Below are 10,281 nucleotides of genomic sequence, written 5' to 3' on the forward strand. Positions count from 1 at the left end.
GGGTCACTGCCTGAACAGATAGCAAGTCCAAGCATGCAACTTCAGATCTGGAGGCAGCGAAATGGACATACAAATCCCAGCATGCAACGCTTCAAAGGAATGGCGCAACGCAGAGAGTCCGTTCTAGACTACATACCCCACGATGCTTCTCGGAAGCCCGGCCACTTTTCCTATCACCTTTCTGGCCTAGCGCCTTTATGGGATCTGTAGTCCTGGCGCCTTAACCCCATCTTGTTCGCCCTCGTCCCAGAGCTCGGCGCAGGCGCACGGCTCCTAGGGAGGCCGTTCCTGTAGCTTAGCGATGTCATAAAGTTTCTTTTTTTTTGTGGAGGGTAGGGGAGGAAAGAGCGAAGCCGAAGCGCTGCGAGGGAAAAGAGGGCGGGACGGCGCCGAGGACGGAGCGAAACAGTGGCGGCTCTGCTTGCTCCGGAGGCTTCGCGGGAGCTAGGACCAGCTGGGCCGAAGCGGCTCTTCCCGCCCATTTGCTGCGCCCCGCAGAGGATCGCGCCGCTCCAGTGGAGGCGGAGGGCTTAGCCGGGGGGAGAAACGGACGAAGGTACGCCTGGGTGGGAGAGCAAAGGGAGCGGGGGAAAGACCCGAAGCGGGGCTGGGAGAGGGATGCGGAAAGAGCCGATGCGGAGCCCTGTTGAGGGGGTTGGGAAGCCGCTTTAACTCTCGGAGGGTCCGGAGGCTCCAGCAGAGGGGCGAGCTGCTCTCCCCCCCCCCCACCGTCCGTTGCCATTCTCCTCGCCCTTTTCTTATGAGTTCAGTTCCCACGGACGCTTTGCCTCATCATGGATGGAGAAAAGTCGGCTTTGGAGAGAAGTTAAGATTGGGGGAGGGGACCCCTAACAGCCAGGATGGAGCCTCCATGTTCAGAGGCAGCATGCTGCTGCTGAACGCCCGCTGCTGAGCAGAAATAGCAGGAGAGAGCTTTGTCGTCTTCATTTTTTATTTTATTATTATTATTATTGGGAAGCCTTTGGCTGGCCTCTGAAGGAAAGAAAGTGCTTGGGCTTTTTGGAGGTCGTTTTGAGTCCATCGAGCCAGCAGCCCCTTTCTGGTCCCAAAAGTGTCCCCCCCCCCTTCAAGAGGCAACTGGATTTTCTGGTTTTTCTCTGAAGACGTTTCACTTCTCCTCCAAGAAGCTTCTTCAGCTCTGGTGCCTTAAGAATCTGATAATTTCCATAGACACCCCCTTTCTTCTGCATCCATTGAGCAAGGGGCTGGACTAGAAGACCTCCAAGGCCCCTTTTAGCTCTACTCTATTCTGAAGAGTAGGAGCAGTAGCTGAGAGGCCCCAAAGTTGGGGAAGCAGGGTGCATTGGAAGTTCAGGTGCAGGGTATGGTGGATAAGCCCATCTGCCCCGAGTTGGGTGAGTGGGTGTTGGGAAAAGGCAAGCTGCTGAGAGAGGACAGGAGGTAATAATCAATTTCGTTGTATTTATTTTATACAATGACAATAAAGGCTATACTAAAGAATGAGTGGGGGGAAAATAATGGGTGTGAAGAGTTACCTGCTTAATAAGCTTGGCTTGGTCACGTAACATGCCCGTTTTCCTCTGGCACAAACGCCTATATATTGTTATTATTTGACTGGGGTTCTTGGTGGCTTTTTTACCTGGGAGGGAAATGTTGCAGTTGTGTGGTGTAATTAAACTGTAAACTATTTGAAGATGGTGTAGCTTGCTTAGTGGCCAAAAAGGCTGATTGTGTAGAGGAGTCATTCTTGTTAACTTAAGTGGTTTTTTTAAAAAAAATGTTTAGTGTGACCTGGTAAGAGACTCCGATCTTATCCGACTTGAATTGTAAGGGTGATTTCAGTTGTGGTTGCATGCTTTTGTTCCTATAAAGGATGGGTGGGGGCATGAATGCTTGCAACTCTGTTTTCAGAAGTTGTGCATTTTGGCTCTCCTAGCCAATTGAAATCTTAAAACAGCTAATAAAGGACACATTGGATTTGAGTACATATTTTAATGGCTGAAAAAGCCTACGGTTGGTGGATTTTTTGTTACATTATTTCTTCTGTGTCAGGTATTTTTTTGACCCAGTTAGTAATGTTGCTATGCCTACTATTGATACTTATAGAGTATAATCTAATATTTTGACACTTCTGAAACTTTTTTTTTAATGCAGTGTTTTGGTGTAGGTAATTTTGTATGAAATGAGAAATATTTTTTTTCTAAACAGCTGCGAATTTCAATATTGTTGTATTGTGCGGAGTAATTCCATGTGACATGCAAATATACACTGCCCAGAGTCCACTTTGGGGTGGGGAGAGATGGATGGTTATATGAATTTGTTTAACAAATAAATCCTCATAAGATCAAAAGGCTGGTTGAAAGAAAACATTTTTTCTACACTTTCAAGAGAAATGTATTGAAAAAAATTTTGTTATTGTTCAGATTATGATTACAAAACTCTTTTTAAAGTTAGGGCCATATTTATTTATTAAATGTATATGCTGCCCATCTCATATTGAAATGACTCTGGGTGGTATTCACAGATGGCTTTTAAAATCAGTAGCCATTTTTGCAAAAAAAAAAAAAGGACTCAAGATGTGATAATACTCTATTTGAAGCATGTATAATAAAAATCAATGATGTTTTAAAACAGCAATTGTAGACTATAAAATATGATGTGGCTTAGATTTATGCATGTGCTAAGTACATTTACTAATATAAAAACTGTTTTTTATACATTTTAAATAGAATTGCTAAATTGAATGCAACTTTTTCTTTACATGGTTTGCCTTTTTTAAAGCAAGCATTCCCAAAGATAGTATTTTAACTTTTAGCACTAATTGAGAAGTGTACAATTAAGCCTAGATGTCATTAATTCAGTGACAAGATAGTGACTCTGTCCCTGCTATGAGTAAAATTAAGTTCTATCTGCCTTTCAGGGAAGAAGCTTGACTACTCCCTATAAATGCTTGTGTAAGAAGAGATTATTAGATTCCCGAATTCTTGATTAAGTATTTCCTGAAACCAAATTATTTCCTGCTATTTTAGCTATTACTATATTTACAAAATAATTAGGCTTATAATAAACATGCATGTTTTATATAGTATAAAAACAATAACTATACATAAAAAGTTTCCTAAAAATGCTGTTGCACAATTTTGAATGATAGTTATTTAGGATAATACATGTAGTCCTTGAGTTATGAATGTAATGGAGCCTGCCCATTCCATTTGTAACCCGAGGATTCGTGGGAGTGAATCTTATACCTTGAATGTGATCACTCCCTCCTTTCGCCCATGCATTCGTTAATCAAATGCAAGGCTTGTTAAGTGCACATGATGCATTTCAGGGTGGGGAAGGCCATGGGGACCTAGAGATAGAACAGGCCATCTACCTAAGACCACCCAAGGCCTCTCCCACCCAGTGAAATACATCATGCTCCCCACAATTGCTTCCTCCATTCACCCAACCTGCCATGTCGGGTCAATTACCTTGTGAAGATCTAGCAAGCAGTCTCCTCTCCAGCCTCAACCGCATGCGCCCCTCCAGGATGAATGTTGCAGAGCCTCTGCGTTTGTTCATAAGGGCGAATAACTACCGTGGTGCTGCAAAATTAATACTTTCAGGCAATGTTTCCTCTAAGCTGTGTGGGTGCGCGGCCACGCACTTGACAGGAAAACACTGCGCAGCAGTTTCCAACTGCAGTGCAGTGATTTCTAATGTCACATCATAACATTTGGCAAACGCCTAACTTCCCTTGCCCACCCATCTCCGAAATCAAAAACTGCTGCTTGACCTGCCTCCCCATGAAAGCACCCACTCCCAGCCTTCTCCTGGGTAGAGGGGGGGGGGGGAAGCAACTTGAAGACTTGTGGACTTCAACTCCCAGAATTCTCCAGCCAGCTATGCTGGCTGAAGAATTCTGAGGGTTGAAGTCCACATGTCTTCAAGTTGCCATGCTTGAAGACCTCTGATTTATCTACTTGCTTTCCCCTGTACCCTATGCTGGCTGAAGAATTCTGGGACTTGAAGTCCACATGTCTTCAAGTTGCCAAGTTTGAAGACCTCTGATCTATCTACTTGCTTTCCCCTGCACCCTATGCTGGCTGGAGAATTCTGGGAGTTGAAGTCCACAAGTCTTCAAGTTGCCAAGTTTGAAGACCTCTGATCTACCTACCATGCTGCACTATTTGGAACCGATTGTGTAAAGCCCCTGAGACCAGCGTGAAAAAGTGTACTCGGAATGGTTGTTAAAGAAAGACAGACATGAGAAACTGTAAGATGAGACAGGTTTTCACTGAATAACAGTGTACATTACCGTAAACACTATACAATTATTTTAATATTGCAGACTTGCAGTATTATAAGTGATACTGATATTATATACCGTATATACTTGAGTATAAGCCGACTCGAGTAAAAGCCGAGACCCCTAATTTTACCCCCAAAAACTGGAAAAGCTATTGACTCGAGTATAAGCCGAGGCTGGGAAATGCAGCAGCTCACGGTAAATTACTATGTTCCATTTACACTTTAAAACAAGTCTTTGCCTATAAAACAGCCCTTTATGGGAGGAGGAGGAGGAGGAGGGAGCGAGAGAAAAGGTGGAGAGAGAGAGAGAGAGAGAAGAAACAACACGTGTACTGCGCAATCTAGGTTGCGTACGAGTCAACGGGCAAAAACTTCTTACAGCTTTTTGGAAAAGGCGCTGCGCCTTGTTCAAAGAGGGGCGAGAGGCCCTCAGCTGGAATCAAACGGCAAAGCTCCCACCCGTGTTGGGAGCCACGGGGGCTTGGGGATGGGGTGGGTGGTCTCGTTTCGCGGCCTGCCTTGCGCGCTCAGTTGCTGGGATGCGCTTCCTCGGGTCGCCATCCAACCAGTCAAGCGCAAGGCAGGCAGCCATCCAAGCAGTCTGGCGCAGATGGGAACGGAGGGCCGCTTCTTGGGCTGGACGGGAGAGGGAGGCAGTTTGCAAAGGCAAAAGGCAGAGAGAGGGGAGGGGAAGAAAGCATACAAACTTACGTGTTATTTGGTGTAACACTGTCCTTAACACAAACCATGACTTAATAATTATCTACTGGGCAAATGTCGTCTTTGCACGGAATAGTTTTTGGTTTTTTGGTTTTCACCCTCTTTGGTTCAGTGGGGGGAAGGAAGGCCGGGAAGGGCCCGAATGGGAGTTCTTTACATAATAAACCTCTCCGCTCGCTCGGCTCCTTTCCCTTCCCCCGCTGCCGGCGGTCAAAACTTGCTGCAGTCGTAGACGAAGGCGCCTGAAGGGCGATAAAGGCTTTGGCTGGAGGGAAAGGCCATTTGGCAGCTGCTGGCCACGCTGCTGCCGTTGCCGCCGGGAGAGTTGTTCAAGCCCAGCCGCTGGGAGGACTCGAACATTTCCCTTCACTGGAGTATAAGCCGAAGTGGATTTTTCAGCCCAAAAAGTGGGCTGAAAAATTCGGCTTATACTCAAGTATATACGGTAACACTTTTAATTAAGCGGGTACCTTGAATAAACATAACTTTGAGTTTCAAATAACACTGGTTTCGTTGTTGTCTTGGGTGACATCTGTGAAAAAAATTCAGGTGCTCAGGCATAAAAATGTGCCGCTCAAACACTATACTTTTCCACTCACACTAAAAAAAAATTAGGGGGAACATTGCTTTCAGGACTTGTTCGTAAACACTAGGGGGCGCTTATTGTGTAACTTCAAATGTTCGCTGAATGCTTGTAACTCAGGGATTACCTGTAGTTATATCTTAACTCCTTTTCAGTTTTCACAGTACATCATAAAAGAACTCAACTATTATTTTATTATATTTTATTAATATAATAAAATACAATAAAATATCTGTTTAAAACATCTATTTTATACTGCATAAATCTAAAAAAATAAAATAAACTGCAATATTGATTACTGTCTCCAGTGAAAATGGAATAGTTATGTGTTAAAGTGATGCTATTACACACACACACACACACACACACACACACACACACGAGGGAGATTATTTTAAAGAAATGCTATGGATAATTAAAGATAATCCTAAAGCAACTTGAATTTTGAAATTTGAATCTCAATGTACCGTAATGTTTGCCAATTTCTTTAAAATAAGAAATGAAATTAATGATGTATCTTTAAAAAATACCATATTTTTTGGAGTATAAGACCCACTGGAGTATAAGATGCATCAAGATTTTGAAGAGGCAAATTTAAAAAAAAACGTTTTTGCACTCTGAAGATCTCCCCAAAACGGTCCATTTTTTGTAAAAAAAAAAAAAAAAAAAAGGGCACGCTTGGCCTTTAGAAGGCTTATAGAGTGCTTCTAAGGGCTGGGGGAGGGCAAAATGAGCAAAAACAGGCCCATTTTTTGCTCATTTTTGCCCTCCCCAGCCCCCAGGGGCAGTCTGGAAGCCTCCTCAAGGCTATGCACAGCCATGTTTGCAAAGGGGGCAGGGTTTCTGGAGGCTAAAAATGCTGTATTCAGTTTATAAGACACACCCAGATTTTCACCCTCTTGTGGGAAAAAGGTGCGTCTTAATCTCTGAAAAATATGGTAGGTGCATTTCCTTAACGAAAATACAATGACAGTGGTGTGTAGGTCTCCAATTTTACAGAATGCAATATAAGAAATACATGATTTTTTTCATATAAAGAATATATATTTATATTTGGATGTTTAATATATTGCATAATTTTGGGAAATAAACAAGGCCTATAGCATATCTGGTTAATATCTGGGTTTAAAATTTTATGAATTTAAGTGAAGTTATGTGTGAATTTCTGGAATATATACTTTTTAATTTATTCTGCTTTGTTTGCTTATGTGTTTTAAATTTTCTGTTATGTCTTATTGGTGGCTTATTTGTTGAAAGCTGTTTATAAACTCAAAATCTTTACTGAATATAAATTACTTTATGGGAGGTTAGAAGTAGTCAAGCATTGACAATGGACTGGGAAACCAGAACACTTTTCCTAGTAAGATTATATGATTCAAACTAGTTAATACAATTTGGAGTTTTTAACAGAAAAAAATTTCCAGCATAATGCCCAGAGAATTTTTTTTGTTTGTCCTAATATTAAAACGTAACATCCCTAAATTTTGGGTAACTTCTCAATGAAGCAGACTAATTGAAAAAAGAATCAGGCTACTATAATGTGGGTCTTAAAACAGCATCTCAACCTTCAATATGCTGATCACCAGATGTGTTGGGATTGAATTTTGGCAATTGTGGTAAAACATCTAGAAAGAACTATGTGGAAAGCACCATATTAGGATGGATAAATATATATAAAAAGAAATTTGATTGAAAGGTAGATAGAAATGAAAAAATAGCTAAATGCTTCCATTTAACTTAAACATTAATTTTAACATACTATCATTTTAACCAGAGCCACGATCATTTTAACCAGAGCATTTTCCTTGATCCTAAAAAAACGAAAACTACTTATATGACACCTTCTAATACTACTGGTGTGCTAAGGTTTGCCTAGCGATCATTAAACATGGATATAAATCTAAAACATTGATTCTGCTCATATTTCAGTGAGATCGTAATATTGGCAATTGCTTAGAAATTGTCCAAATGCACAGTAACTTTTTTGGGGGAAAGTGATGGGAGAATACTATGAGAAATATCAGGTCTGCAGGCTAAAACCCTAGAAGCTAAACAACGACTTGAAGAAATATTTATATTAGCATTCCACTGTTTTTTTATATTCTTAAATGTCCAGTTCAGTGGCTGGGTTGTCTAAATTATACATAAGTCTGTACAATAACACAGGGAGTCCTCGATTTACCGCCACAACTGAGCCTGTTAAATGGGACATTTGTTAAGTGAGTTGTGCCCCGTTTTACGACTGTCAATTATTAAGTGAATCATTGCAGCTGTTAAGTGAATCTATCTTCCCCATTGATTTTGCCTTTCAAAAGGTTGCAAAATGTGACTTGGGGACACAGTAACAGTTAGAACCAGTTGCCAACTATCTGAATTTTGATCACATGCTCATAGGGATGTTACAAAGGTGGTAAGTTTGAAAAATGGTAATAGGTCTTTTTTTTTTCAGTGTCACTGTAACTTTGAATGGTTACTGAAGGAACTGTTGTAGGTTGAGGACTATCTGTATCTAGTAATACACATAGGCACACTCACTACTTTTAATTTGCAGAAACCTTTCCCCACAACATATTCACATACATAAGTATTCCTTGTTCTATTCCAACAAATGCCCTGTAATATTTCTTTCCTGTAGAATGTAACTTTGTAAATTGTGAAGAGAGGGTGTGCAATCCAGAGGAGTGAAAGGCAACCCAGTCCAGATATTATCTGTACAAGAACGAAGGTGAAGACAGTCTCTCCCTAATAGTTTACAGAGTATATTGTAGATACAGATAGTAGAGTCCTCTGTCTGGCAAGATTTTGTCAGCAGGTGTGAAACAATTAAAAAGAAAACCTCAAGCTGGGAAGAATTGCCAAGTGTCTTTCTTGATTTTTGGCCTGATATAGCTACTTCCTTTCAGTGTTAAAAAATATTGAATAAACTTCCGAGAAAATGTCACATATGAAAAATACAAACATTAAATGTCTCCAAGTGATCTTGTAGTAGGCATTGAAGTGTAAACGTGGCAAAACACTGTCCATGTATGAGCATTAATAGGGAAAAAATATTGGTAGGATGTCAGATACCAGTCAAAATAAAAATCTGTATTTTGTCCTTGAACACAAAGCATCAACATAACACACACAAAAAAATCTAGGTCATGTGAATTGTCTAAAGATACATCCATTTGTTAAAAGTACGGATCCCTCTGTTAAAATAGTGAATTTTTTCAGATGATAGAACAGTCATTGGTATCATTTAAGACGGTAAAGAGTCTGCATATAGACAGGAGATTGAACAACTGGATCTTTGGTGCACCCAGAACAATCTGAAGCTGAACATGCTTAAAACTAGAGACAAGAGTGGATTTTAGGAGGATTTCTCCTATTCTACCACCTCTTACTATATTAGACAACATGGTATCAACAGTAGAATTTTTCAAGTTTGTGGGTTATATAATCTCCCAGGATTTGAAATGGACACCTAACATTAGAATCATCATTAAAAAGGCACAACAAAGAATGTTCTTCCTGCGTTCTGTGTCCTGTCCTATCTTTACCCCTATTTCTATTCTCAGTTTGACTAATATGCAGAACACTGTTGATATGTTGAATTCTTTGCTATTATATTTGGGCTATTAGAATTTCAGTAAATTGCTAAGCAGCAGATATCAGATAGCAACAATATATATATATGATATAGCCAGGAGTCAAAAACTGATTTGTAGGCTTGCACACAAATATGCATAAATGAAGTCCGCTATCTGGACTCTTCTTCATAGATTTGTTTCATTTTTTCAGATTAAAATTCTTTTTGTTTTTTTAGAAGGTGAAGCAGCTCTGGAATCCATCTACACAAAAATGTGACATAGTTTGCAAAGGAAGAGTATCAAAAAAAGCAATAGAATCTAATGGTTGAAAATATGTCTGTGCTTGTTTTATCTTAGAAAATCTGGAGTATGTGAAGTATTTGTCAGCTCTTAAGTTTTTAAATACTGTTCCTTTTAATATCAATTTGGTCTTAAATATACAATTTCTGTCTACAACTCCAAAGCATAGTGGTGAAATGTTGTAACTTGTTTCAACATAGAATTTCTAGCACAATATAGTTCTCCAGCCAACTATAGCAGGGAATAATAGACTTCTGGCATCTTAATCATTTCAAAAATACTTTAGCTTATAGATCTTGATCTATATTCCCTAGATGTCTAATTCTACTGACAGACAATAAAAAGACAATAAATGTCTCATTCTGAATAAGTGAGAATGCTAGCTTTTCAACAGTTGTTATATTGTCTCTTTTTCATACTCAATACTGAATTGTATTCAGTATGAGTATATTGAGTAAAATATCCAAAGATTATATCTCTAAACCAAAATACCATATTTTTCAGAGTATAAGACGCACTGGAGTATAAGATGCACCAAGATTTTGAAGAGGCAAATTTAAAGAAAAGGTTTTTGCACTCTCCAAACCTCCCCAAAAATGGCCCATTTTTTTGCAAAAACAGACCCGTTTTTAATGAAAAAATTGCATGCATAGCCTTTAGGAGGCTTATAGAGTACTCCGGGGGGGGGGGGGGAAATTGAGCAAAAAACGGTCAGTTTTTCACTCATTTCTGCCCTCCCCAGCCCCCAGGAGCTCTCTGAAAGCTTTCTACAGGCTCTGCACGAACAGTTTGGTGAAGGGGGAGGGGGGCTTCACGAGGGAAAAATGCTTT

General features: G+C 40.3%; 1 protein-coding gene across 3 annotated transcripts in view; it reads left to right on the forward strand.

Annotated features, from left to right (window-relative positions):
- The first annotated feature begins 344 nt into the window (after positions 1–344).
- PLEKHA1 (pleckstrin homology domain containing A1) overlaps positions 345–10,281 on the forward strand; it is a 47,116-nt gene continuing 37,179 nt past the window's right edge. Inside the window, exon 1 of one of the 3 annotated variants that reach the window (XM_081954383.1) lies at positions 345–556. The gene's annotated coding sequence lies outside the window, so the exon portion shown is untranslated. The remainder of the gene's footprint in view (positions 557–10,281) is intronic. The other 2 variants (XM_081954384.1, XM_081954382.1) reach the window with 2 other exon arrangements.

Source organism: Natrix helvetica (assembly GCF_964273705.1).
Source record: "Natrix helvetica genome assembly, chromosome: 5".
Classification (NCBI taxonomy): Eukaryota; Metazoa; Chordata; class Lepidosauria; order Squamata; family Natricidae; genus Natrix; species Natrix helvetica.